This window comes from Malaya genurostris, chromosome 2 (genome assembly GCF_030247185.1).
Source record: "Malaya genurostris strain Urasoe2022 chromosome 2, Malgen_1.1, whole genome shotgun sequence".
Taxonomy (NCBI): Eukaryota; Metazoa; Arthropoda; class Insecta; order Diptera; family Culicidae; genus Malaya; species Malaya genurostris.
In genome coordinates this window covers 178,673,365-178,673,946 of record NC_080571.1, presented here as the reverse complement: position 1 = coordinate 178,673,946, position 582 = coordinate 178,673,365, and positions in this window count along the sequence as shown.

Below are 582 nucleotides of genomic sequence, written 5' to 3'. Positions count from 1 at the left end.
GTTCTCCTATCCGTATCGACCCGGTCACAGGAAAGGCATCGGCCGTAGATCTTTCCTTTTGTTCGGAAGGCCTAGCCAGCAGACTCATCTGGCGAACTCTGAATGACACACACAACAGCGACCACTTCCCAATCAAGATCTCTATTCCTGGTTGGTCACACAATCGAACAACGCGACAAAAATGGCTATACGATCGTGCAGATTGGCCTGCATACGAGCGTATCATAGCCAACTCCACCCGCTCAGTCAACGAATGGAACGTCGTGAAACTAACCGAGGCAATCTATGCAGCAGCGACTGAATCCATCCCCCGAACTACCGGTCGATCGGGACCTAAGGCAGTACCATGGTGGTGTCCAGAAGTAAAGCAAGCAATAAAACTACGACGTAAATGCCTACGAGAACTACGACGCAGTAACTCTTCCAGCATCCATCGACCTAAAGCCCTGCAAAAATTTCAGGAAGCCAGATCCCTGGCACGGAAAGCGGTTAAAACAGCAAGACAGCAATCATGGGAAGATTTCGTGGCGAAAATTTCACCGAGCAGCACGACGACCGAACTGTGGAACACAGTTAACATCC